We start from the raw sequence: 26281 nt of genomic DNA on the forward strand, positions 1-26281 counted from the left end.
AGCCTTGCAGTACCGTGTACAGAACAGAGTGACATGTCCTGTGCTGATAGCAGAGACCCATCCCATGGGTGCATAGGAAAATAGAAACATACCTGACTCCAATGGTTGTAACGTCCCTCAATCCTCACCTCTCAATAATTGATTGAAGAAACGCCCGTCACACTCAGCCCACCCTCTCTCTCACTCTATGTTGAAAGATCCAGGAGGACAACCCATTCCTAAAACCCATTAATGTAATCATCACTGTCACTTGTGCAGAGGTTGTATGCCTTGTGCGCTTTTGATGGTGCAACACTGCATCCCGCCATGTGCCGGCATACAGTGCAAGAAGGAAGGCCAGGAAGCCTTATGGTGCAGTGCACAGGAACAGATCGTGTGTTGTGCATTGAGAGGCCCATCCCATGTGTGTAACACTCTGTTCACACATCTCGCCTCTCATGTAATTTGAAGGGAAATAGTGGTCACTCACCCCACCCTCTATCTCACTCGCTGATAGATACAGAGGGCAGCCCATACTCACGTCCCCATCTTGTTAGGATGAAAGCTCACATCACTCAAGGGGTTGGTGATGAAGATCATGTCGGCGGTTGTTGTCATCAGGATATTGAAGACGAGGCGTACCTAGGGAGGCAACCAAGAAGTCTCATACTTCAATGATTTGTAAGAAAGATCGTTTGTTAAGAAGGACAGACGGACTGATATTGCAAAGACAACATACCAAGGGAGGTGGTCTCAAATTACTTGCTGGAAAGGTGCTGCTGGTGAGTCAAGTATCTTGAACTGTGGGGTGTTACCACCTTTTCCACAGTAAGCTTCCTACCTAAGGGTGTTTTCACCTTTTCTTGGAATCAACGGTCTGCACACCTGAACAGAGCCATTAGGATCGACAGCAAGTACCTTGTATGGGCTCATCCACCTTTGTTGAAGCTTGCCAAGAATCTTGCCAAATCTCGAATCATAGGCTACAATAAGATCACCTTCTTTGAAATCCTTGTGCTTGATGAAACTGTCATGATAGGCCTTGCGTCACGCTTGAGTGGTTTCCATACACTGTAGAGCCATCCGTTGTATCTCATCCAAGCATTCCAAGTACAAGAGGCGGCGTTGCAGTGACTCATCATCTCCCAAGCGTTCTTTAATTGCCACTTGCAAAGAGGGCAATTTCAGTTCAACAGGGAAGACGGCTTTTGTACCATACATTAGCTGGAAAGGGGTCTGTCCTATAGCCGCCTTATGGGAGATTTTGTACACCCAGAGGGCCTCTCTAAGTTGATCGTCCCAATCGTGACAATGTGCGGCAATCATTCTTGTGAGGATCGAGCAAAGGATGCGATTGGTGACTTCAATTTGGCCGTTAGCTCTAGGGTAGTAAGGAGTGGACTTACGATGGATCTTATACAGCTCTGTTAGCTCCTCCATGATTTTGTTAAGGAAATGAGTACCTCTATTACTTACCAACTCGAGGGGACTGCCAAAACGAGTGATAATATTCTCGTACATGAACAGGGCTACGTTGTTACCATCATCCCGATTCAGGGGTTTAGCTTCACACCACTTTGTGACATAATCCGTACATATTAAGATGCATCTATTCTATTTCCATCTGGTGGGTGGATCAATGGGACCCACAAAACCAATGTCCCACTTCTCGAACAGCTTTAGGGGAAGAATAGGTTGCAGTGGCATGGCACTTGTTTTGGTGGGTTTCCCCATTCACTGACAAGCATCACATCTCTTGCAGTAGTCATATGCATCCTTGTGGAGGGTCGGCCACCAGTATCCCGCTAACAAAGCCTTCCTGGCTGTCGTTTCTCATGCGAAGTGTCCACCACATGATTCGTCATGGCATGCTTTCAATACTATGCTGATTTCATCCCCTGCAACACATCTTCGCAACACTTCATCTTTGCCTCTCTTGTACAGTGCACCGCCTAGCAAGGTGTAGGGGGCTGATTCTAATAGAAGCTTCTTCTTCTCATGGCTTGAGATGCCAGGAGGATACTGTTGAGTTGCTAGGAGATTGGCTATGTCTACATACCAAGGAGTAATTGTTTCAACTAGAAACAAGGAAGCATCAAGAAGGTTTGGATCATCTTGTTTCTCTTCTGCAGTTTGAGGGATCCGTGATAGATGATTGGCTAGGACATGGAAACAACCACGCTTAGTGACCACTTCAAAATCAAACTCCTGGAATAGGAGCAACCATCTCATCAGTCGTCCTTTAACTTCTGCTTTGTTCATCAAGAAGGACAAGGCTTCATGATCCACGTAGAACTTGAAATGCGTTGACAGTAGATAGTGTCTAAACTTCTCTAGTGCAAACACCATTGCCAAGCACTCAAGCTCTGTCACTGTGTAGTTCCGTTTCCTATCAGTGACCTTCTGGCTTGCATAATATTTCGGTTGATCTAATTTAGAGGGGCCCTTTTGACATAGGATAGCACCTAGCCCTTCAACTGATGCATCTGTGTACACATGGAACTCTTTCGTCCAATTAGGAGGCTGTAAGATAGCTGCTTGGATAAGACACTATTTTAGGGTATTAAAGGCTTCTTCACAGTCATCAGTCCAAAGGAAATCCACATCTTTCCTTAGGAGCTTGTGCAGAGGGCTGCCTTGGTTGCAAAATGTGCAATAAATCTTCTATAGTAGCCCACATGGCCAAGAAATCCTCTCAATTGCTTGAGGTTTATTGGTGATGTCAAGGAGGTAATCTTCTCAATCTTTGCCGAGTCTATTGCAACCCCCTGTGCATAGACAATATGGCTCAAAAGAACTCTTGAGGAGACGCCAAAGACACATTTGCCGAGGTTGAGAGAAATCCCATACTCTCGGCATCTGTCAAAACATTGCTCTAGGTGTCCCCAGTGCTCATGGATTAAGCTATAGACACAAAAGTCATCAAGACACACCTCAATGAAATCATGAAGATGATTCTGGAAGGCAGCCATCATTACTCATTGGAAGGTGGCAGGAGCATTACAGAGCCCAAATGGCATCACTCTATAGGCATAGGTCCCCCATTTTGTGGTGAAGGTTGTTTTGGATTGGTCCTCTTCTACGATTTGGACTTGGCTATATCCATTGAATCCATCCAAGAGGGAATAGAGCTCATGACCTGCCACTGTGTTCAACAATTGGTCTGTAAAAGGGATAGGTAAATGATCCTTCTTCATCTTCGAATTGAGCTTTCAAAATTCCACACATATTCGAAGTTTCTTGTTCTTCTTGGGTACTAGCACAATGGGCAAAACCCATTCACTGTTAATCACGGGATAAATGAACTCGGCCTCAAGAAATTTCAATAATTCAGCCTTCATTAGAGCAGAATAATTAGGATTCATATGCCTTTGCCTTTGCCTTACAGGTTTGGTGTTAGTCTCTAGGTCAATGTGATGTTGGCATACCGTGGGATCAATCCCCTTTAGATTTTTATATGACCAAGCAAACACGTCTAAGTTCTCCTTGAGTAGGTCTCGCAGGACCACTAGTTCTTCTTCTAGAAGATAAATGTCCCACGAATTGCTTCTGGATAGAGGTTTGACTCTTTCAAGAGAGTAGTGTCCTCATCTAATGTTCCACTAGAACTAGTGTCCTCCTTTTGAATAGATGACTCATTTGTCTGTTGAGATTGTTGGAAGGGTATCAGAGCTTTGTTTGCTTCTGTGTGAGTGGTAATTTCTTTTGGACTTAGGGATTCATCTTCAGAGGATGCGTCCAGGAATGTCACATAGCACGGTCCTTCTAGAAGCCGTGGCTCTGATGGCTTTGGCTTCTGTTGTGACAGGGGGCATCATCATCATCATTTCTCCAAAATGAATTAGCAGGGTGATAGGAGCCACTTGTGAACTTAACTTTTATGCTTTTAATCCATTGCTTATGCAGATTCTGCATAGTGTGTGGTCCATTGGGCAACCCAAATGGAACCATGGTCATTCCATCCAACACTTCCGACACCCCAATATTTTCGGCCTTTGAGGTCTTTGTAGGGACATCAACAAGATCATCCACTATTAGAGGATCTTCTTCAATTGCACTTTCATAACCTGCTTTGTTTTCTTCCTCATCATTTTCATCCTCTTCCTCTGGAGGCTCTATCTCTAGTTCTGTAGAGGCTCTGTACAAGAAGAATAGATTTTCTGCCTCTGTGTCTGTTTCTGCTTTTGTCTCTATCTCTGGCTCTGTCTCTGGCTCTGTTTGTGCTACTGTCTCTGTGACTACCATGTAACAGGGAGAACAGTACATCCATGCTTCTATCTCACTGTCAGAGGTAATTTCAAAAGTTAATTCTAGTTGCGGCAGGAGATATTCTCCCATGGGGACAAGGACTTTTCTTCCCTTGGTAGTTGGCTTACAGCGTCCACTGTTAGGGACTCTGTCTCTGTTTTCTTGGGAAATATCTATTTAGCAGCCTCTTCATCTCCTGATGTACCATCTGTTACCTTGTTGGAGGAGTCAGTTATGACTTCGATGGATGTGGATCCATTGCCTTTTTGTGATCCATACAATTTCAACACCACTTTGTTGGGTCCTCTGCCTAGGGTTAGGGTTCCTTTGAACCAATCCGTCCTGGTCCTCGCTTCAAAAAGCCAAGGTCTTCCCAACAGCAGAGGGTACGAGGTCCCATAAGAATTTGGTTTGACCACCAAATATGTCAACCAATAGTCTCTTCTTGCAAGGGTTGTTTTTACGAATGGGAGGATGCCCAACGGTTTAATTCTGCTTTAGTCTGCCAATCTGATAAGCCACTATATAGGTTGAATTCCTTGCAACCCTAAGTTCTTCATTGTCACATCTGTCATTATGTTTACTGATGAGCCTCCATCAATCAATGTATCTAAAATAAAGCATCCTTCAATCCATACACTAATCTCTGGGGTTCCAGGTCTAGAAAGGCATTAGCCACATCATCTACTTCCTTTGCAAGTTCTGCGGCTCTGTTGGACTTTATTGTTGTTGGGGGAACAATCCTTAGTCTACGTCTTCTTGTCAAGATGCTTTTGAATTTCTTTTGACAGTTGGGAGACAACATCAGCAAACTGCCGGAATGTTAAGTTAGGTTTAAAAGTGTCTAGGTCTTTTACCAAGTCATAATCTTTGATAGGATCCACAAGCTTCTCCAGCCCTGCTGGGGAATGGGACTACATCCATTTTCATCTTTCATTTTCCTTATAGCAATGGCAGCATCAGCACTTCTTTTGTTTCTGGAGGTGCTTCTGCATCACCTATCTTCTAGACCTCTGGTCTTGTTTCTAGGACTGTCTTTATGACTCTCTATGGCACTACAGTGCTCTGTACTGCACTATTTTGTCCTGTATTGTTATGTTCCTCTGTTGACAGGTTGAACTTCACAGTCTTAGTAGAAGAATTATTTTCGTTCTGGACAACTGGTTCCTTCTTCTTCACGTGCGTGATAGCAACAACTTCCAAATCTACCAAATTGGAGGCAAGCTCTTGTGCCTTCTGTTGGCTATTAGTGGCATTGGCTTTTACAGGGGGGGCTGGACTTGGACAGTCCTCTGCAGTGTGGTCTTCTCCTTTGCATTAGTTGCATAAGGGCTTGTAATCCATAGATCGTCTAGGGTTTGGACAATTTGGGGAGATATGACCCTTTTCTCCACACCTATAACATTCCACCTCTGATCTTTAACCATCGCCAGACTGTCGTCCTTTGTAACTTTGAGAGGGAAACTCCTTGGACTGAAATTAGGACCAAACTCCCTAGGCTTTGGTCCAATATCTTGTGTTGTTATTTTGGATTCTAGCAAGTTGAATCTTGCATTTTCATCTTTCTGTCTTCGTTCATGCATCTCTTTCAGAGAGCAAATATCCTCTGTATGGTTCTTCCGCAAACAGTAGGAACAAAAGGCTCCAGGAATGGTTGGTTTTCGGGTACATTCAATGGTTAAATGTCCCGCTTGATGACACTTTCCGTACCATGTATTAGAGCGCATCATATCTCTCCCAGCTCCCGTAGGGGTGGATATATTGGTGGTATTCACCTTTAGTGTCTATAGCTGCTCTGTAATCACATCCATAAGCTCTTTCTTGATACTTGCAACTGAGTTGGATAAGTAGTCCTTCAGATTTTCACCTCCTGAAGTACTTGTAGTAGAGTTTTGGGAAGCTTCTGTAATTACTGCATACACTGTTTTGGTTGATCCAGAGGGTCCTCTATTCTGGTTCTGATTCAGAGCTCTTGTTGAGACTTGGGGTTGTTGATTCCAGTTGATAGGGTTCGACTGTTGTTGAGTCTCCATTGGAGGAATTATTTGAGGCCACTCTTGTTGTGGTTGAACCATCATTTGAGGCATTGTTGTCTGTGGCGACCACAGTGGATTAGGTGCACTATATTGTGGCACGGTTTGCTCTAGGGATAGGGGTAGGGAACTGTCTCGGGGGCTGCATTTGGTGAGTATACCATTCTTGGCATGGGAGGAGGTAAGACTCCTCTTCTTGGAGTCATTGATAGCCTTGCTTCAACTTCATCATACAATCTTGCACCTTCCTCTGCAGCTTGCAGATTGACTAGTCTTCTCAATTCCACGAACTTGCGAACTTCTGGTTGTAGGCCTCTAAGGAACACTCCTTTTTGGATACCTTCATCCAAATGATGGTCAGTCCATCTCTTTAGGATGGATTCCATTCGCGAGACATAAGCTTCTACTCTTTCTCCAGAGGACTGACTTAGGTTCATGAACTCCTCTCGCATCTGCTCTTCGAAACCTTCACGCCTGAATTTAGTGAGAAAGGCCAACTTCAAGTCATCCCATGTGCTAAAAGTTCCTCCTACTTGTCTCTCATACCACTGAAACGCCGTGCCTTTGAAAGTGGTAGGGAATATTGCTAACCAATGCTTGGGGGTTCTAGCATTGTTAGCCACATGTGCTACCATAAATTCTGCTACATGAAGATCAGGGTCTTCATTGTACTCTCCCTTAAAAATTGACAATGGGACTACATTTGCTAGCCTGTCATCAATATTTCCAGGACGAATCTGACTAGGAAGGGGACCTTGAGTCGCCATGGGGACTTCTGTAAAGAGTGCTTTTAGGGCGTCAAAGGAGGCTTCTGCTGAGCTCGTTCTCAGCTTTGATTTTTTCCTTTTCTCTTCTCACGTACCTCTGGACTCATTCTAACGCTTGCCTCTTCATTGCATCATTCATCAGGGGCTTGGCTCCAACCAGTTATTCAGTACTCAACAAAATAGAATTAGAGAGGTCTTGAGTCTCTCGGGGATTCTCTGGCCAACATTTCTTCTACTTCCTTCTTTTCAACATCTCTGAATTCAGCTTTCAAACCACGACAGAGGGGGAGATATTCCATTCTGAAAGTATCAAAACTCATTCTTCTTAGGATCGTTGTTGTGCCATCATTATAATAATGCCAACTTCTGATGGTTTCAACAGTGTATGTTGTGAAAAACACTCTGTCTACCAACTTCCAGTGGGTTGCTAATTGGACAGACAAAGGATTGTCAGTGCACCAAGCATCCCACGTATCTTGCTGTTGAGCATCAACAAACAAATTCCAACTCTTTTCCTTCTTGTTTTCATGAACCTCCAAAAACCACGACTCCTGAAGCTTCTTCACGATCTCCCACTTGATGATGTCTGGAAACTTCTCAATGAATACCAAATCTTCCATGGATAGTCATTCTCTCTGCTTCTGCTCTTCAGTTTGTTTCCAAACAATTTACCACCAAGATGCAAGTTTCTGCTGCCTCAATAGGAAGAGGAAATAGTCCACCACATAGAGCATGCATCATGATGGTAATATGTTTCTGCCATTGTGGGATGAACTTCTTGTGGAAAGTGGCTTTGATAATAAGAATCTCCAACTCTTTAGTGGAAGAAGGAACTTTGCAAACATCCATTGAATTCTTCTCTTCTTGGCAATGCCATTTCCTTCATTTTTAGCCTCTTCTGATGCTTGTTGATGGCAAGTTTCCCCGACTGCGCACCAAAAACATGGAGCCCCAAGAGGAACACCAAGGAAAAGGGGATTCTACTGCAAGAAAATCTATCTTGTAACATCAACAAGCTTTTATTTCATTCTTTTGATGACCAAAAAAAAGGAAACAACAAATCTTCACACAACATCATAGTATATATCTCCCACGGATTTGATAGAATCAACCATAATCTTCAACATCTTCATAAAATCCATTAATAGAACAAAGAACATAAAAGAATACACCATTTTTGAATGGAAATCAATCACATAGTATTCATCTTCAATGTCTTCATAATTTTCTCTCTCAATCTCTCATATACAAATACACTGTTTTGATAGAATTGACTATCTCTGGCTCTCTCTCTCTCTCTCTCTCTCTATCTATATATATATATATATATATATATATATATATATATAGTACATCATCTCCTCACTAAAATACTCAATAATAACTCTCAATAATCCTTCTTAGGTCGTGAATGCACCTCCCAAGAGGTATGTCTGATGCGAAGAGGCACCAGAGCCACTACAGTGTCTCTTCATAGCTCATTACTATCATTGTCACTTCAGTCTTCAGCAGGCTGCTTCTTCCATTTGTTTTAGCTCTTTTGAACTTAGATTCATCCTTTCCAAAAGTTAGAAAACTTTTCCAAAGTCATACATACATTCTACAGAACACTTACAGAAGATCTACAAAACAGAAAAAAACAGGAACAGAGCAGATACAGAACAGAGACAGAGCAGAGACAGAGGCTCTATAGAAGGTTTACAGAGGGTTACAGAAGGACATCAGAGAACAACAAATCCTCGTAACTCATACAAAAACCATTTTAGAATATAAAAAAATATGCAATAAACTTCCAAAAGATTTCAACATTCATCAATCATCAATCCATGCTTCATATAGAAGAAAATCAGAACAAAATAGAAGCTATACAGAAGGTATTAGAACCAATCAGAACCTTAACATAACCTATCAGATCATAATAGAGCCTCATATTTCTACTAAAAATAATTATGAGCTTCCAAAACATAATCAATATCATCCAAAACACTCTCAAACACTTCCATTATCAACCATACATCACTCTAAATCCATCCAAAAATCAATCATTCAGACCTCAAAAACAACAAAAATCAGTCAATATTCAGCCTTTGTCCACTCTCAACAATCCCCAATCTCATAAATGGTATGTGGCATACCCTTATTTCTAATAATTTATGATTGAGAGTTACTAATCAATGACTAAAAGGACTCTTTGTCTCTACTCTCTTTCTCTATCATTTGTACTTCCACAAGCATAGAGATTCGAGCACTAAGTTTATCCAATGAATGTCTAGTGGAAGAGGTAAACTTTTCCAAGGAATCCTTAGTGAAGTGGGCCATCTAGTCCATAGCTTCCTTGGATTAAATGTTGGACTTAACCATCTGCCTACCACTTGATCAAACTTAGAGACTAACTCCATTTGTCTAATAGAATCCCTAGTCTTATGGTTACAAAGAGTGGTATTAAGAGTACTATACATGCCATACTCTTGGGATTCTTCCTCATCATGATCTATCTTAGGTATTGCATTACATGCTTCCTTGATTTGTTGTTGAGCATCATCATTAGCCCTATTCTTTCCTTTGTTTCCAACCATTTTTTCTCATTGTTATAGTGTAGTATGAGTAGACCGCCTTATCACTAAAATGGCTATAACTTTTCGCTCTAATATTAGAATCAAGAATTTTTTTATGGAAAACAAATCTAGAAAATAGCTCTTTAGAATAAGCTATAGAACTTTACTTTACAATTAAAATATAATATTTTAAAAATAATCTCTTCTTGCTATACAGAGTAGTTCTGCAACATGTAAAAGTACTATTTTGGTCTCTCCACCTCCCTTAGGCCCAAACTAAGCTCTCCAAACCCTATAAAGACCAAATACGACCTACAATACCCTATATAGACCTTGGAAAAAAGTTGAATTACTCTGCAATACTTGTAACCAAGTAAAAAGTACCCCAAAATGGATTCCAATTCACCGTTTGATTGAAATACCTTGTGCATAACTTCTAATCAACCTAGAATAATGTAGCACCTACAAATAGCTAAATACCATCCCTAATCACTACCCTAGTGCATAGTTTCTCTTGTGTATACTTGTACCTTGCTAATGAAGGCTAAAATATACTCAAATACCCTGTAATTAACTTACAATAGACCTATATAGTCCATGTAACTTATCAATGAGGCCCTTATCAATAACAAGCACATAAGTGTGACCTTTTGTAGCATTGATAATCTTTCACTAAAATATATGTCTTTCCAACTTCTTACACATATGCTAAAGCATACATGAATTTCTAGTGCTATACTAATAACAAACACATAAATATGCTTAAGTACACATATATTTAATTGCTATATTGATGAGAAAATTGCAAACCTAAATGCTTGAGTACACATGAATTATGTTACAAAATGATGGTATGCATGCTAAAGTGCACATGAAATACTTTTATATTTATGAGAAACACATAAGCATGGATCTAAATAATAAAAGCAACAAAAAAAATTTATATGTCCAAAATAGATTTATGCAAACAACAAATTCTTAAGACCTTGGAGGTGAAGCAAGCTAGGGACCTTTCGAGAAGGGGATTCTATGCATGCTAAGCTCGCTCTCCCACAACTTGAATATGAGTTCTAGCACCTATCAACACTATAAACACAATCAGTGAACTAGATGAATCTGAGAAGTAGAAGAAGATATGAATTGATGGATAGTTGATTTAGATATGGATAGTTGATTTAGATACTAATAGACCTTAGACACCCTAAACATGTTTACATAGGTGTTTGTAGTGCATTTATGGATACGTGAAAGAAGTAGCCTATTGTAATATGTTGACATGGGATTTTATGCTTATAGTGTGAAAAATGGAGATGTTATGGATCATGTAAGTCTGCATACTTGGTCTACAAGAGGTTCAAGATAGGTCACAGGATGGAATGCAGGGACTCTTTAAGTTCATTTTTGTTTGGAAGTTACTAAGTTTAGCAAGTCAACTAGGTTTGAGCATGGGACATGGAATAAGACCTGTTAGTGACTTAAGTAATTGAAGAGTGATTGTGTGAAACTTGAGACTTGTGTGGGAGTGAGGATGGAGATCAGTGTGATTTGCACTACAAATCATGAGAGTGAATTATAGAGGCATATATGGACCAAAGGTGGAGCTACCAAGGACATGCAATTGGAGTCCCACTAAAAAACGAGCTCTAATAGGAGGAGAAGGTAAGGGGTGTCTATTGTATGCATTTTGGAGGAAGAGAGGGGGGTTATGGTGCTATCTTGAATAGGAAAGAATAGGGTATCCATGACCAACAAGGTTTCTTCCTGATTCATCTCCGTTCACAGGTCTTTCTTAATGCCCAAAAGTTTCAATCTTGCCCTCGGGATCTAGTGAACCATTTGGGAAAGCTAAAGGAGTGATTTTTCTTGATCTATGGGGTATTTTGGACTATTCAAAACTGTGTCATAAATAGGGCAGTCCACATTCCACTCGATTTGGAAGAGCTTACAAGTGATCTAAATGCATATATGTATTGGGTACGCTCCCCAAACAACAGGGGAACCTTGGGCATTCACTAAAGGAGCTTATGAATGGTTTTGTATGCATTTTAAAGCCTTGATTGAGGGTTGGAATACTCTATTATTGACAGGTTACTGACAAGGCTAAAGTATTTCATTGGCTTTGATAGGAGTTTGTTGAAAGTAATTGATTTATGTCCTAATTGCAAAGGATTCTACCTCTATTAGCTTGAAGCTGCAAGTACTTTTGAGGTGAATGCCTATATCAGTCCAATGGATGACAACAACATGGATCATGCATTATGTTATGTATTTGTGTATGAGTTGAGCTATTGTCTAAGTGTGTCTTGGGCTTCAATCCTCCCTTGTTTGGATATATTTGATTATGAGCTATGATTATGAGCTGATGTCTTCCATGTATGATAGGATGCTGAAATAATTTGATTGGATTCACCTCTATCAATTCTCTTCTAGATCTCCTATTTCTTTAATCTCCTTCTCTTTTGTCTACTCCTCCCCCTGAATCTCCCTTCACCCGACTGTCTCTTACCCCTATGGTAGACTTTTGACCCCAAACGCTCTGACAGTGGTGAACTCGACATGAAAGTTGGCAGCACCAAGTGTGTAAAGATGGGGGATTCTATAGGTTCATGTGGTGGTGAATCTTTACAACAAATGATTGCTTTGTTGTAGCAACAATCGTCGTAGAAGTTTTTTTTTTATACAATAGCATATGCAAACTCAATAGGAAGCAAAAAGAATTGATTCCTTAGTTCTTAATGCATTGTAGGTAGTGGGACATGAATTGAAGTAGTTTAAGGGTCAAAATGTTTTAGCCTTCATCCTGATGTATGAAGAAAAAATGTTGTTTCATGGGGTACCACAGTATGCATGGAGTCCGTATTTCTCCCATTTGGCTATGCATGCATTGCATGATTAAATTAATGAGCTACATACAAGAGATGCTGATTGAGAAACTTTTAAGAAATATTTGAGAGAAGAGATTTTCTTGGAGGATGCAGGCTTGGTAACTAAAAAGACATTTACAGATTGGATTGAAAAGCCCAATAAAGGGTCGGTTGCTATAGCTTTGCTCCGTGAATTTGAAAGTCGGTATGTGTAATTGAATACCAATGAGTAGCAATCATAGGAGAGTGAGAAAATTGATTTGTTTTTGAAGGCTACAGATCCTATTTTGCATGAGAAGCTGATTGATAGTTTAGAAGATGCCTCTTTGAAACAAGGTTGAAATCTGATTGAGCTAATGTAACTAAGACATTGCATATGTTGGTGAAGAGAGAGGAAATGAAATTAAGATGGGGCACAGGTAGTACTAAATCTACCAATGCTCAAAATGGGGTTGAAGTTGTAGCCAAGGGACCTGTGGCTATGGCAGAACAACCAGCTATACCTATTGGTCCAATTCTTAAAGGTGATGCTATGGATGAATTAATCAAAGGTATGTGTGATTTGGGATTGAATTTGACAGAAATCAATGCAAAGGTCAAAAAGTTGGATGTTAAGGTAGAAGAGAAGGGTCGGACAACAATACAAAGACCGTTCAAAGAAGGATACAAGAGGAGATGCATTTGGTGTGATAGTTTACAACATGAAAAGCGAGATTGTACAACCTACGATGAAGCAAAAGTGAAAAGGTTAGTCTTTTGGAAAGATGGAAAAATACATGCAACAGAAATTGGTCTTCCAATAGAGCCAAATTTTGGAAATGGTGGCATGCAGAAGAGGTTGGAAGAGATGGCTACAAGGACATCATTTGTTGCCATAGATGCACTCACATATGAGTTGAGAATTGAAAGGACCACTGAAGCTCATAAAGGAGGCATGGTTGAAGCAAAATCTCGCATTTGGATGCAAGCATTAGATTGTATGGAAAATGGAAAAATGGCAAATTCCAATTGGCTGATGCAAGTTAGAGTATATGAGGAAGAACATGATGGAGTGCACCAGTGGATTCATTTTTAGCCTATGCTTATTTGGTTGAGGTTCATAATCAAGAAGCTGTTGTGGAAGAAAGAAGAAAAAGAAATGATGTAACAAACCGCCTTGACAATAAAAAATGTACACACAAAAACTTTAAGAAATCTCCCATGGTAATTTTATTCATCATACACATGAGAAAAATCATTGATCCTTGCATGAACTCCCCTCCCCCCCCCCCCTTCTCCCACTAGCCAAAGGACTTAATCCTTAAAAGTACCGAATTGCAGGTGGGGATAAGTTGTCCATGTGAACTCCTCCTTAGGCATATGTGCACACGTATATACATAAGCATGTGCATGAACATTTCATAAATAAAGATATAATTTATGCTTGTGAAATCAGTCTTGATGTATGGTTGTGCATTTACTTTAAAGCATGTGAACACGTGCAAAAAGAATAGTTTTTGCAAACATGGAATAATTATTTTCAATAGTGTATGTGCGTTATTCCTTATCATGAAAACTCCACCTTAGTTGTCGACAAAACACGTAAGACATTATATATGAAAAAGAAAAATGGGAAGAAAAGAGAAAATATCCAGTTAGTCTAATTCTAACTAAAAGCCAAAGAGTAATTAACTAAAAGAGAGAGTTCAATTGTAAGTAGGACTTTACAAGAGAATGACACATGGTAAGAGAGAGATAAGCAATGATTAGAAAGAGTGTATACTTTTTCTCCCATATGTTGCCACATAAGTACTCATTCCCCTATTTTTCCAACTATCATATAAACTTTTTTAGAAAAATCCTAGTACTTTTTAACCTCCACAAGACACCTCATTTCTCATATTCTATTTTTTCATGAAAAATTCAAAAATGAGATTCTTCTGAAAAATCTCAAACTATCACCTCACTAGAAATATCCTACACATGGCATTTTCATGTTAAAAAGAATTTAAGAAATTTTAACTTGACACCCAGTTGATCAACCCATCACCCATTATTTTCATGGTGCCACCATGTGACACCTTAGATGCCGCTTATGCAGATAGCATCCCACATTCCCCTCCTCTCCTATAAATAAGACCCCTCCCCTCCATTATGAGAGAATGAGTGTCAAGCTAAACAGACTCTGCTCTGAAGAAGGGCAATCAAAGAAGTGACGACGACACCCTTACGTTGCCAAAATCTTCTCTTAATTTTCTTATTTCTCTAAAATCCTAAAATATCCTCATCATGACGCCAAGAAGACGAGGTGTGGCATCAACCCCAAATGTGGCTACGTCTCCAATATCGTCACTTAATGCAGGGCCGGCTAATCCTAGCCAAAACCAGGTTCTAAAATAAATTAAGAAAATGCTATTTTATTTTGGAAAAATAATAAATTACATTTTATTCTTGAAATCATGAATTAGATTGTTACTTTAAAGTAATAAAGCTCAATAAATTAATGATTAAATTTATTTTTTAATGTTAGCATTTTGGTGATATTTTTCTTTATCAAATGATAATTCTTCTTTAGAAAGAAAGAATTACTGATAATTATAGTTAAAGTTAGATTAGGTTCTAGTAAATGGAAATAATTAGAATATACATGGGATAATAAAGTCAATTTAAAAAAAAGATTGTTATGCTCTACAAAATTCCTAATATAGAATGCTATACTAAAGAATAAACAAGTATACTTGAAAATTTTCTAACTTAGAATGTTATACTAACAATTATGCTCTAGGAAATTTTACATAAAATGTTAAGTCAAAAATCTTGTTTAGCATCATATCTAGTTGAAGGCTTATCCAAGGTAATCTATTACAAAACTAACATTATTAGAATATTAGATTTAGTACTAAAGAAACATATATAGAATATTAGAATTCTTTCCATGATTAAGCTAACCATAAATTTTAGTATCACACTTTTATAAGAATGATATTAGTGGAATCCTTGGAAATATTAAATATTAACCAATGATAAATTAGTTAAGTCCATCTCTAAAAGTTAAGTATAATTATAGTAATAATTATTTAGATGAATCATTGAAATTTGAGTTATTCTGTTGACTAAAAATTAATGGTTTCTATAAACGTTTAAACATATAGGACTTATTTCTATGATAATGATAATTGTTAATAGAATTGAAGACTACTTTAAATAATAATAGTGTTTATTGATTTCACCATGGAAAGGCTTTCGTAATCATAAACTATCCTAGACAACATATGAAATATAGATTATTACTTAGAAATAGATTTCCTAACTCTTGGATGACAAAATAGATAAATACGGAAGTATATGAAATGGTTGATTGAGTAAACTTAGAAAAAATTGTCATAGGGAAAGAAGGTAATTGAAGAAAGAAAAGAAGTGGTTGCCACCATTTTGAAAAATTAGGAAATTGGCAAAACAAATCAAGTAAATTCTTTCCGTAGAAAATTCAATAGTTGCAAAAATGAAGAAGTAGGGAATGGAAATCCATAGAAATTATTGGCTGTCAAAATCAAAGTCATTGAAAAATCTTTCAGATAAAGTTATAACTGGCTTTAGAAATTACTGTTTTTAGTAGCATTAATTGCTCAAGAAATATTGATTGCAAAGAACTGGATGGTTGATGGTTTTTGATTTTCGAAACTTGGATGTGATTGCGATTTCTTCACTAATAGAAGGAAATATTATTGCCCAGATTAAGGGTGATTTTGGTGGTTGACTTTCCCCTAGGGCCAACTGCTGGAGCTCAAACGAGCTGGATATATTTTTTGGTATGGCTAGAGTCTCTGATTAGTGCCTAGACACAAGGTTCCCTCCTATGGCGACTCATAACCATGAGGGGCTCTGATCGAAACTAATTCCTAGAATATGTAGTCGGTGGAGAAGAAATCCGTACTGTTATCAATGAGGTTTTGCATTGGAGCCTAGAGATGCAGGCTGGAAATGCTTCTCTAGTTTTTGAGGGTGGATGCACCTCTGGTTTTGAGGGTGGAACTGAAAATATATAAATATACTTTTATCCAATATTTTGAAAGGACTGGTTTCACTATTTTCATGTCGTGAATTAAGGCAGACGTGAAACGAACCCTATACTAAAAGGGTAATTAATGAAGTTGTTTTTATGTGATCAACATTGTGGTAGTATGCTTTGTTTAGATAACTAAAGAAAACATCATTTAAGGGCAAGCGGACGAGTAACCTTTCCCAATGAAAGGCATTCAATGGCATGGGTAGACTCGATGACTAGAGTGCTTTCCTGAAATGGACAAATAGGATAAGAGCCAGCGTGATGACTTACCCTAGGGTTAGAGTCTTAGAAACTGGGCAAATCATTATCTTCGGGAAAGGTGCAACAGTTGTGCTAGAATGCATCAAGGTTCCACAAACCCGAGTCTATTACTAGAAAAAAACGTTGCACTCCATGAACCAAGGGTAATAACCCTTCTCCATTCAGATGAGAAGCCCCTCGAAGGACACCTCTAAACGTGAGCTAGCTAAAGATAGGAGACTATTAGGTCAATAGGGAACACTTAGGTCGATCCTCGTGGGATGAAGCAAGATGTTCCCCTACAAGGTGGACCTCGGGTCGCTTAGACTAATCAAAGTTCAAACATTCGAGTGGAGTGTGGACAGCGGCAGAGCTAGGAAAGACCCCAGATGATCACCAAATGTTATTGACTATATTTAGCGGTCGGTACATCACACATGGTATCAGAGCAAGAATTATTTTTTAATTTTTTTTAAAAAAATATTGTAAAGAATAATCACACATTAAGAGAGGATGACCTAGGCCAAATTGCCATAAGCACAATTCCTAGAAAGATCTTGGAAATGAAAATCATAGGAATTATTTATGAATGGATCTATGGGTAAAATTATGCAATTTGAGGCCAAGGATTATTGGTCATAAAAATATTACTAATCTTACATTGGAATTTTTCTTAAATAACATTGCTCATCCTGGAATTTATGTGTAGGATGAAGAATAGTTATTTCGTGAAATATTTCAGGAAATATATCAACATGGAAACCGATGTTCTCTTTCACTAAGAGAGGAAAATTTCCACATTATGGAAAATATTTTTATTCCCCCAGAAATTCAGGCTAATCCTGAGTGGTGGACCCTAGAGGAAAATTGGGCAAAGACACCTACTTATTGGCCAACTTTTGCTGATGGAACAAGCAATATTGAGTATAGCTTATGGGAATTACGTTGGTGGACAGAAAGACTCCAACTGGTTAGGCTCTATATATTTTATAGAAGTGATATGAATCCGACAGTGCACAACAATGGCAAGACAATGTCTCTAAATTAATGGATCTACAGTTCCATTGTCAATATCATCCAACCAAATCGGATGATGGTAGCCTATCGTACTCGTTAAGATAATTATGAGGTGGAGGAACTGCCAAAGCTTCCCAATAGCTATTTGGCGTTGGATACGTCCAAAGAACCTCCTACTTATTACTCCTTGTCTTTATCCAAAATCCATGGATAAATTTGTAAATTTTCTTAAATACAAGAAGCCAAAAAATATGTATGGAGCTTTAGTAGTTTGTAGGTTAAGCCCATGAAAACAAAAAATTTTGTAAAGCCTATGGTGCTTGTTAAAAATATATAATATAATTTTTTTTGGAAAAGATTCTATCATGGTTGAAAAAAATATTAGTTTGAGATAAAGAAGACTTATCATCTCTAAGGATTTTAGATCGTGAACTTCACAATGCTAAGAAATTATCAAATTTCAGGTTCCTTCCAATCCTACACTGATGGCGGTTATTGTCCCAATCATGGAATCAGGGGCTGAGAAGAAAGAAAAAAAGTTTTTGCTGAAACAAGTAAAACTACCAAATTTTAATGGCGAAAGTCGCCATTAATGCCAAAACCTAGATAGAGCAGATGGAGGATTATTTCTCCACTATTGGTGCAAGTGTTGCTAATTAGGCAATGATAGGAAGGTTGAGGCTTATAGGTGAAGCCACACTGTGGTGGAAACAGTGGTGTCAAGACAAATCAGTCTTTGAGCCTACTATTATGTGGAATCAAATTAAGGAGGCTGTCCATAATTGCTACTTACCCCCTGCCTATCAAACACTCAAGATGAACGAGTTCTTTGACCTCAAGCAATTGGGAATGATCTTGAAAAGGTACTATTCTCAGTTTGTGACCCTAAAAAAGTGCGCTCCTTGCTTGTCAATGAAGAAACAAGTGGTACATTTCTGCCAAGGTCTGAATTTTCCCCTTAATGAACAACTCGAATAGCAATAAGGCATACGGACTTTGAAGATGCACTACTAAGGGAACAACCTTTGGCGAATGCTTACTCTAAGTCAAATAATAGGTTCAACAATAGATTTCCCTACTCCAAAAGAGCACAGGTAGGATATCAACAACAAAGGAGTTACAATCAAGGACAAGCTAATGCAGTCAGTGCTCCTCAAAATCGTGGCGGAGATAGCAACATAAATAGAAACTGGAATAATGAGCCATGATGCTAGAGATGTAATCAGCTAGGTCATTTTTGCTCTGAATGCCCAAATAAAGGGACCAAAGCCAATGCCAATGTCAATGTCCTACAATGTCCTCAAAGAAATGAGGATTTTAATAATAGAGGACATGGATTTGGAGCTCGGCGAGGAGCAAGGCAAGGAGCTAGTCGTGGAATGAGGCAAGGAGCAGGACGTGGAGTTCGAATCCGCACATGTGCCGTCATATTGGAAGAAGTGGATCCAACTATGGAAGAAGAAGTTGAGAGAGGATCCATTCACGCGTTCATGAATAATCAGGGCACTAGATGACAATTTTCTATCATCCAAACACCAGCAGAATATCAAGGTATTCCTTTTAAAATCGTCATTGATTGTGGTGCAACTCATTCCTTTATTTCCCCAAAATGTGCTAAGAGGATGAAGTTAAATCCTAAGCGTGCTAGAAAACTGATGGTAGAGCTAGAAAATGGTATAGAAATAGTCTCAACTCATGCCATAAACAACACACAGTTTGAGTTAGATGGGGAAACCACAAAAGAAAATTTTTAGGTTATGCCTTTAGGGGTATATGATTGTCTGCTAGGAATGGATTGGTTGAGTCCCAATCAGACAAACATTCATTATGGAGAAGGACAAGTTACATTTAAGAATCTCCTAGGTGAAACAATCCAAGCACAAGGATGGTCAGGCAAGCCAAAAATCTAGCTAGCTAAATAGTCGAATCTTGAGGGTATTAGGAAAGGACTCCCTGCCTATCTAATAAAATTAAACAAAGTGGTGGATAACAAAGATGAAGAAGAACCTTCATGGCTGATGGGTGAATTCGCTGATGTCTTCCCTGAGGAGCTAATTGAACTACCTCCTCAACCGAAAGTAGACCATGAAATAAAACTAATCCTTGGAGTTGAACTAGTGGCAAGAAGGCCATACAAGATGTTGATACCTGAAGCTATCGAGCTGAAAGAGCAGTTGAAGCAACTGCTGGAGCAAGGCTTCATTTGTCCTAGTAATTCTTCGTGGGGTGCACTTGTCCTATTCCAAAAGGACGAAACCCTTAGATTATGCATTGACTATAGGGGCTTGAATCAGATTACAATAAAAAATAAGTACCCGATTCCCTGAATCAATGAATTACTGGATAGATTACAAGGAGCTGTGATCTTCTCAAAAATTTACTTGAGATTTGGATATTATCAGATTCGGATCAAAGAAGAGGACATTCCCAAAACAACTTTTAATACTAGGTATGGCCATTATGAATTCACAGTAATGTCATTTGGGTTGACAAATGCTCCTGCCACTTTCATCAGGTTGGTCCATGATATCTTCAAGCCCTATCTAGATGAGTTTGTACTCACATTTTTTGATGGCATTCTCACCTACTTCAAGTAAGAAGAAGTACATCAAGTTCATCTACGGATTGTTCTCGAACTGCTTCGCAACAAGAACAATCTCTTCGCTAAGAAGAAGAATGTTCTTTCTTCAAGAAGATGGTAGAATACTTCGGATTCATTGCCTCAAAGGAAGGAATATCCGTATATCCCGCAAAGATCAAGGATGTCCAAGATTGGACACCACCTCAAAACATCAGAGAAATCAGAGGATTTCTAGGTTTGATAGGTTCTACAAGAATTTTTTATCAAGGATTATTCTTTGATTGCGACACCTCTCACTGAGTTGCTCAAAAAGCGAGCTAAGATTGTATAGGCAAAACAAGAGCAAGAAAGTTTTGATAAGCTAAAAGAGTGTCTCACCATTGCTCCTAAAGTTGCCACTTCTCAATGGAATTTGAGCTCATCATAGATGCAAGTATCATGGCATTGGGATGTGTCCTTACTCAAGAAGGTCGTCTAGTTACGTATTCTTCTCGAAAGCTAAAACCTTATGAGAAAAATTATGCTACGCATGACCTGGAGATTTTAGCAATCATCTATGCCTTGAAACTTTGGTATCATTATCTGCTAGGCAGAAGGTTCACACTTGTGACTGATTACAAAATTCTTAAGTGGATCTTCACACAACCAAATTTGAACATGAGACAGAGAAGACAGATTGAAGTGCTTCAGGAATTTGATTTTGAGATCAAGTTCCACCTTGGAAAGGAAAATGTGGTAGCTGATGCCTTGAGCACAAAATCATTCCTCAATGCTTTATTCTTAGAATATCCTAGCAACAAACGATTTCTCGCTAGCCTAATTTCCATGCCAAGCAATTCCATCTTGGAAGCAGTGCAGAGATTCCCAATGACATAGATTATTTGGAGTTAAGAGAGATCATCAAAGCAGGAGGTGATGGTTCAAAATTAGAGCCCGAATACAAACATTATCACCTTGAAGGAGAGCTATTGTACAATTAGCATATGCTATGTGTGCCTAACAATTGGAACCTCAAAAAGAAGATTCTCTAGGAGGCCCATGACAGTCTCGTAGCTAGACACCCGGGCTATGCTAAGACTATTAATGCTGTTAGGAAAAGCTATTACTCGCCAAGAATGAAAGCTGATGTTTTGAGGTACATGACTCAATGCTTGAGTTGCCAGCAAATCAAGGCAGAAACGATCAAACTTCCTAGAGAGTTATATCCACTTGACATTCCACAAATGAAATGGGAATGTATCCATATGGACTTTGTGTTTGGCCTTCCTAAGTGCAAAGAGGTTATGATTCTATCCTAGTACTTGTGGATTTGCTGACAAAGGTTGCTCATATCATCCCACTAAAGACTACCTCCAAAGCATCTGACATTGCTAGGTTGTTTGTCAAGGAGATCTTTTGACTCCATGGGCTACCAAAGAGGATAGTTAGTGATAGAGATTCACTGTTCATGTCCAAATTCTGGACTTGTCTCTTCCAAGCTATTGGAACCCAATTGTGCTTTAGTACTAAAGCACAATTGGAACCCAATTGTGCTTTAGTACTGCCTATCATCCACAAATAGATGGGCAAATTAAACAGGTCAATCAAGTACTGGAGGACATTTTAAGGGCATACTGCACCAAAGAGCCTAAGAAGTGGATCCAATATCTTTCCTTGGTGGAATTTGCCTATAATCCCTCGTACCAGCAAAGCATTGGTATGACTCCCTTTCAGGCATTTTATGGGCAAGAGTGCTTGTATCCTCTAAAATTTTTAGATATGACCTTAGGGGTTGAAGCATTGAGGAAAATGTTGGAAGAAATGGAAGAGCAGACCAAAGCGATCCATCAAGACATTAAGGCTACTCAAGATAGGAAAAAGGCTTATGCAGACACCAATAGAACTTCTGATACATTCAAGGAGGGCGAGATGGTCTTCTTAAGGGTTCGACCTAATAAAAGTCCTCTATCTCTTGGAAAATTCAAGAAGCTAAGCCTTAGATATTGCGGCCCCTACAAAATTATCAAATGTCTTGGTAGGGATGCCTACAAATTAGAAATTTCCCCTCATTTCAAAGTTCATAATGTTTTCCATATAAATCTTCTAAAATAGTATGTTTCAAGTCCTGATCATGTCTTAGATGATGGACAAATTGTAATGCCAACTCAAGGAATCTTAAAAGTCTAGCCTAAGAGAATTCTAGAGGTTAGAGAGAAGCCTCTCAAAAATCATACTCTCCATGAGTACCTTGTACAATGGAAGGACTTCCCTGAAGAAGATACCTCCTAGACCAAGGAAACCATTCTCCGAAGAGACCATCCAGAGTTTCTTTCAAGATGAGGACATCTTGATTTCTCTAAAGGGAAGAGGATGTAACAAACTACCTTGACAATAAAAAATTTACATACAAAAAATTTAAGAAATCTCCCATGGCAATTTTCTTCATCGTATACACGAGCAAAATTTTTTATCCTTGCATGAACTCCCCCCCTTATCCCACTAGCCAAAGAACTTAAGCCTTAAAAGTACCAAATCGGTGGGGGTAAGTTATCCATGTGAACTCATCCTTAAAAGCACACATATACACGTGAACATGTGCATACACATTTCATAAATAAAGATATATTTTATGCTTGTGAACTCACTCTTGATATACGGTGTCGTAGCGCGTAGGGTTGAAGGTCACCATAGGAGTTTGGCAAGAAAATTGAACAAGATAGACAGAGATGTGTCTTCAAGAGATAAGTAGATTATAGTGAATGTTTAAAGGTTCAAGAGGTACTTCATGGTCAATCACAAGGTTTTGAGAGAGAAGAATGTATGGGGGTTCAAGAGCTTAGACTACAGAAATGGTAGAGATAAGAGAAGGGTTGAAGGTTTCAAGCCAAGTTCTTGAAGATGTTAATAGAGGTACCAACTTCATGTTCTTAGCAAAGATCACAAGAGTATTATCTCATAAGTTCTAACTCAAATCAAGCTTGTTTTCTTGACTGTAAGAGCAATCACAAATTATAAAATCAAGTACAATATGCTGTCATGTATCATAAACAACTCTATATCCCATCATTCATACATGATGCCATAGCATGAATCAACTTTGCATTATTAAATTCAATGTAGACTATTAGGGACAAAATCTTATGAGTCAATTACAAGGCTTGTAGGCAAAGAGAATTGCTTCAAGAGAGCTTCAAATTGAGTTCCTGATAAGGATAAGTTACCACAGCCAAGAAATAAGAGAAAAGGCTCCTCTTAATTCAACTCAAAGCATCTATGAATGATCTACAAACATTGCCCTGCCATAGGGGCATATAATATCTGCATATTTTGACAAGATGTCTTCTATAGTCTAAGAAATGAATTAAAAGAACACTGTTGTAGCTAATTCTTTGAATATGGCTGAAGATATCAGCCCCAAATCAGCCCAAATATCTTCCGAAATTCACCTCTGATGATATCATAAACTTCCCCTAACACGGTGTTGGAGCATTTGGTGTCGAAAGTTCACCATAGGGGAAAGAGTCAACAGGGTGAAGGGAGATTCAGGAAGAGGAGTAGATGGAAGAGAAGGGGTTCAAAGAAATAGAAGACGTAGAAGAATACTCACAAAAAGAAATAGAAAATGTAGAAGAATACTAATAGAGATGAAGCCTACAAGTTTATTCATGCATTATGAGAAGATAAAACTCTAATAGAAAAAAACATGTATAAAATAATACCTTCCTCTATGCTGATCAAATCGCCAATCTGATACTTCCATTGGCTCCGAAAGGGGGGGTAAAATACCAGGACACCTAACCAGAATCAGCCAAATCACTCCTTCTTCATCTCCCCCTTCGGAGTGCTATTCATTGCCTGAAAACAACAATCACACGTCGCGAGATTTCGCTAATCTCTCCTTTTACATAAAATCCCCTCAAAATAGCTAAAAGCTACATGCTTTCTTTTACATGTTATCCTAATCTAGAAGTTGTCTACAGTTTTATGGATTTTTACAAGAGATAATATCTAAAATATCAAAAATTGGCTAAAACTTGTCCAAAAATATAATATTTTTGAACCATGGACACTAACACTAATGTCTAAAATGGCATTGGCTCTCTAAATCAATAAGAAAGCCACACTCTAGATTTTTTACACTCTAGATTTTACATCGATAAAACACGTAAGAAATTATGCATGCATAAAAAGGAAGAATTGGAAGAAAAGAAAAAACATCTAGTTAGTCTAATTCTAACTAAAAGCCAAAGAGTAGTTAGCTAAAAGAGAGAAAGAGTTCAATTAATGTAAGTAGGACTTTACAAGAGAATGACACATGGTGAGAGAGAGATAAGCAATGATTAGAAAGAGTATGTACTTTTTCTCCCATATTTTGCCACATAAGTACTCATTTTCCTATTTTTTCAACTATCATATAAAAAAATTTAGAAAAATCCTAGTACTTTTTAACCTCCACAAGACACCTCCTTTCTCATATCCTAAATTCTCATGAAGAATTCACAAAATGAGATTCTTCTGAAAAAATTCAAAGTGCCACCTCACTAAAAATATCCTACACATGGCATTTTTATGTTAAAAAGAATTTATAAATTTTAATAAGCTAACACCCAGTTAATTAACCCATTATCCATCATTTTCATGGTATCACCATGTGAGACCTTAGATGTCGCTTATACATACAACATTCCACATCCCCCCTCCCCCTCTCCTATAAATAAGACCTCTCTGCTCCATTGTGAAAGCATGAGTGTAGAGCTAAACAGACTCTGTTGTGAAGAATGGTAATCAAAGAAGCAACGACGACACCCTTAAGCTGCCAAAATCTTCTCTTAATTTTCTTCTTTATCTAAAATCCTAAAATATCCTCATCATTCTGCCAAGAAGACAAGGTGTGGCATCACCTCCAAATATGGCTACGCCACCAATATCGTCACTTAATGCGGGGCTGACTAGGAATAATCCTAGCCAAAACCATGTTCTAAAATAAATTAAGAGAATACTATTTTATTATAGAAAAATAATAAATATTATTTTATTCTTAAAAGTATGAATTAGATTATTACTTTAAAGTAGAAAAGGTCAATAAATTAATGATTAAAATTAATTTTTAATGTTAGCATTTTGGTGATGTTTTTCTTTATCGAATGATAATTCTTTTTTAGAAAGAAAGAATTAGTGATAATTATAGTTAAAGTTAGATTAGGTTCTAGTCATTGGAAATAATTAGAAAATTAGTTGTATATATACATGGGATAATAAAGTCAAATTTTAAAAAAAGATTGTTATGCTCTACAAAATTCCTAACATAGAATGCTATACTAAAGAATAAACAAGTATGCTTGAAAATTTCCTAACTTAGAATGTTATGCTAACTATTATGCTCTAGGAAATTTTACATAAAATGTTAAGTCAAAAATCTTGTTTAGCATCATATCTAGTTGAAGGCTTATCCAAGGTAATCTATTAAAAAAATAACATTATTAGAATATTAGAATTAGTACTAAAGAAACATATATACAATATTAGAATTCTTTCCATGATTGAGCTAACCATAAATTTTAGTATCACACTTATAAGAATGATATTAGTGGAATCCTTGGAAATATTAAATATTAACTAAGGATAAATTAGTTAAGTCCATTTCTATTAAAAGTTAAGTACAGTTAGAGTACTAATTATTTAGATGCTTCATTGAAATTTGAGTTATTCTCTTGACTAAAAAATTACAGTTTTTATGAACATTTAAACCTATAGGACTTACTTCTATGATAATGATAATTGTTAATAGAATTGAAGACTCCTTTAAATAATAATAGTGTTTATCGATTTCGTCATGGAAAGGCTTTCGTAATCATAAACTATCCTAGACAACATAGAAATATAGATTATCACTTGGAAATGGATTTTCTAACTCTTGGATAACAAAACAGATAAATATGGAAGTATATGAAATGGTTGATTTCGTAAATGTAG

The sequence above is a fragment of the Lygodium microphyllum genome, chromosome 13 (assembly GCF_053477565.2).
Source record: "Lygodium microphyllum isolate KBCC chromosome 13, Lygodium_microphyllum_v1.1.10, whole genome shotgun sequence".
Taxonomy (NCBI): Eukaryota; Viridiplantae; Streptophyta; class Polypodiopsida; order Schizaeales; family Lygodiaceae; genus Lygodium; species Lygodium microphyllum.